Raw genomic sequence first — 3,460 nt, 5'->3', positions numbered from 1 at the left:
ATGTAAGGAAGATGCTTGAAAGAGAACGAACAGCCAAAACACAGCGACAGAAAGCTGTTCAGAAAGCTTCCTTAGGCCTCTGCTGCTTTCTCCTTTCACTCTCCTTTGAGAATTCCTAACTCTTACAGACTCTAACTCAATGGACAACTTTGATCTGATCTGACAAATTAGTCTACCTAACTAGCCACGGCATGTTCTGGCTACTGTACAATTTCCAAGAATTGCTCCATCCTCGCCTCCAATTCATCCTGCCTAAATCCCAGCACTGCTGTACCCGCTGTCCTCTCCAGAGCCCCTGAAGAAGCAGGCTTCCTTTTTTTTCAAATACTCTCTCTCTGCCCCTTTATTGTACTTCATATTTAGTTCAGCAGACTCTCCCTTCCCTACATCGCTGCTTCCTGCCTGCCTTTCCATTTTGCATTCTGCAGCTTGTCTAAATCTCCACGCCGTCCCCTCCTAAGGCCCCTTCGGTGGCTCATTTTGCAAGTTCGTGGCCCTTTCTTATCGGCTCCTCAACCTCTATTCCACGAAAATTGCCGTTCTTTTGTTCCACAAAACTATGGCGGTGACTTCAGGATGCAGATCCTGTCTAGAGCACGAAGTGGGCTCAATGCTCGTTGAGTGAGGGGCTGTGTGGTGGACTGGGCGCGTGGGAAAGGCCCCTCGGGCTAAGGGACCTGGAAGGGGCGGCACCCGGCGGGGGAGTTCCGAGCCACGGAGAAAGCCGAGTGGAGGTCATGATCTCAATCGAAACCGAGCGGGGGTGGGGGCGGGGAGACCCTCATCGTGTCCGTCTTTGTCGGGTTGGGTGCATTTCTCCCATCCTCGGATAGCAGTGCTCCTTGTCACTGGCCACCACTCTGCGTCATTCCCAGCAAGACCGGAGTCTGCAGACTGAATTGCAGCACTGTAGTTGGGAAATGAAACGTAGTCTAGTTTTGTTTGCTTTATACTTAGATATGCTAGAGAAAGCGCAGCACGATCTTCCTTTTCTAAGAAAGAAGGACAACCCAGAGTCGTGAGGCCCTATAGCTCAGGGGTTAGAGCACTGGTCTTGTAAACCAGGGGTCGCGAGTTCAAATCTCGCTGGGGCCTACAAATACTTTTTAAGAGCGATTCGTTCCTCCCTCGTAAGCCTGAGGAATGTGGCTCGGTCTGGCGACTATGCGGCTGAGTGGAGCTCCCTCCCTTTTAGGTTTCCGGACGGGCGCTTGGGGCTCGCGGCGTCGGTGACGCCTTGGGGAAGCGGCTGCCCGCCCGCGGACGCCGCGCTTGCGATCCCCGGCCCTGCCGCACCCCACAAACAAGGCGGCGGGGGGAGCACGTGGGGAGCCGGGAACGAGCCTCTGCCCCCGGGCCAAGCCCGCGCCGCCCGGACTCCGCGTCTCGTACGCGTCCCTCCAGGTGGCCTGCTTCCCTGGGCCCTGGACACCTCACGACCTCCGCGGGAAAATCAAGTGACCCCACTTTCGGGCGACACTTGGGTCTCTACACTTGATACTGTCTCAAAGAAACCGTGGGCCCTTTGAAAAATATTTTTTTTCACGAAAGAATTCTCCTAAACTGCCGCTTTTCTCCTGGGCATTCGATTCCACATCCGCAGAGCGTGGACGGGGACGACGCCGCCAGCCGGCCGGCCGACGCGGAAGGCCCGGCAGGGGAGCCCCGGAAGTGAGGCAGGGGACGCGCATGCGCACGCGCACGCAGGCGCGAGGCGGGCAGCCCCGGCGCGCGGAGGATCCGAGGACCGCAGATGCTCCTGCTCCAGGGTGGCTCACGCCTAGCTGGGATCGGAAGCCCTTTGGTGAAGCCGGAGAATCCAGCTCTAGAAGGGCTGTCCCCCTAACTAGCCTGCCTTATAAACTGGCTTTGTGTTCGCGTTGCCCATTCCCCAAAATCTATGTCGCCTCTCTCCTGCCCGTGCTTGTCGATGTCCTGAACAGAGGACTCTAGGCAGCGTATTTTATGCTCCCTTCGATAGCTCAGCTGGTAGAGCGGAGGACTGTAGAGTGTTGGCGTGGTAGTCATCCTTAGGTCGCTGGTTCGATTCCGGCTCGAAGGAGAAGCTGTTGTTTTGAGTTCAAAACCACCCATGAAGCAATTGTTCCCATTGTCTTCACTATCCCTTTGCTTGTCTTCTCCCAAGAATTGATGCTGTTGGCACACTTCTGGGATGAGGTAGTGTGGGCTAGCTTTTCCAGCCGTTTCGAAGTGCTGAGCTATCTTCCCCAAAACTTATTTTTGGCTTCCAGTTGCTCCCTGGTGCTGCCTGAAGTCCAAACATCGGAGACCAAAGCCCACTGGACAGTGCAGAACCCCGGGGGTGCGTATGTGCCCTGGCTTGCGGAACAAGCCTCTAACCGTGACCTTGGGTCCTGGTGGTTGCCCCACTCCACCATCCATGGAGGAAGGGCGCTGCGGACGCCTGGATATACTTAGCGTCCGAGCTGCGGGAGCACAGGAAGGACTGGGACGGCGCGAGTCACGGGAGACCGGACAGTGGATCCCGACAGGAAACAAGCAAAGGTGGGAGGTGGAAAACATGCTTCCTATGCAAGGAATGCGAGGGCTCGCGGGACCAGAACAGGCGCCAAACGCAGCCTGCTGGGGCTCCCGGTGTGTTGGTGTGTCGTCCGCCCCGCGTGTTCCCACGTGTCCCCTCACCCCGGCTCCTCGAATCGCTTGCGCGAGGCGGCGGCCGGCGGCGGGCAGAGCATGTCCCGCGTGTCTCCCGCGGCTCGGGTTCCACTGCACGGCTCGGCAACCGAGTCCGCCCCAGCCCTCCAGCCCCAGCCCCAGCCCCGCTCTCTCCGGTCCCGCAGGGCTCGTCCCCTGCGCCCCTGGGCGTGTGGTCTCAAGTCTCAAAAGTCACCTTCTCCGACCCCATCCTGCGTCTGGAGGCGAATAAGCCCAGAGTCACAGCTGGAACTTGGTAACAATGAGAGGAAGAACTAAGCAAGGCAAAAAGGAAATGCCACAAAAAGGAGTGGCAGGAGACCTCGGGAGTGGCCTAGCGGCCAATTCCAGGCAGTAAATTGTAGTTCAGAGGGAATGTAAGGAACACGTTCTGTCGTGGCTCGTTGGTCTAGGGGTATGATTCTCGCTTTGGGTGCGAGAGGTCCCGGGTTCAAATCCCGGACGAGCCCTTTTTTTGTTTTCTTTTTTCCTTCTTTGGCAGGTACTGAAAAAAATTAACTTTGGTACAAACTTTCTCATGCTTTGACTGTCCTACAAAAGAGGACAACGCTGAACGACTGTGGCAGATGGGCTGGTGAACAGGGTGGGGAGGAAACCCCTGGGCTTCTGGGGGCTGCCCCAGCGCAATCCCCCCGTGTCGTCCTCGCAGTTGTTAGCAGGTGCCGCTTCGCCTGGGCGGGCTTCCCCAGGCGCTGTCCTCCCTGGGGCGGCGATCTTCCAGATGGAGGCGGACCCAGGAGGAAGGGGCCTTTTCCGGGAAATT

At 57.4% G+C, this 3,460-nt stretch overlaps 3 non-coding genes across 3 annotated transcripts; all 3 read left to right on the top strand.

The window, feature by feature from the left end:
- The first annotated feature begins 1,022 nt into the window (after positions 1-1,022).
- Trnat-ugu (transfer RNA threonine (anticodon UGU)) lies at positions 1,023-1,095 on the top strand. The gene has a single exon. It is a non-coding gene; the product is annotated as a tRNA-Thr (tRNA).
- Positions 1,096-1,971: 876 nt separating this feature from the next.
- Trnay-gua (transfer RNA tyrosine (anticodon GUA)) lies at positions 1,972-2,062 on the top strand. The gene is given in 2 exon segments: positions 1,972-2,008; positions 2,027-2,062. It is a non-coding gene; the product is annotated as a tRNA-Tyr (tRNA).
- Positions 2,063-3,074: 1,012 nt separating this feature from the next.
- On the top strand, positions 3,075-3,146 carry Trnap-ugg (transfer RNA proline (anticodon UGG)). The gene has a single exon. It is a non-coding gene; the product is annotated as a tRNA-Pro (tRNA).
- Positions 3,147-3,460: the final 314 nt, after the last annotated feature.

Source organism: Castor canadensis, chromosome 3, assembly GCF_047511655.1.
Source record: "Castor canadensis chromosome 3, mCasCan1.hap1v2, whole genome shotgun sequence".
NCBI lineage: Eukaryota > Metazoa > Chordata > Mammalia > Rodentia > Castoridae > Castor > Castor canadensis.
This window is presented reverse-complemented; position numbering and strand designations above follow the sequence as displayed.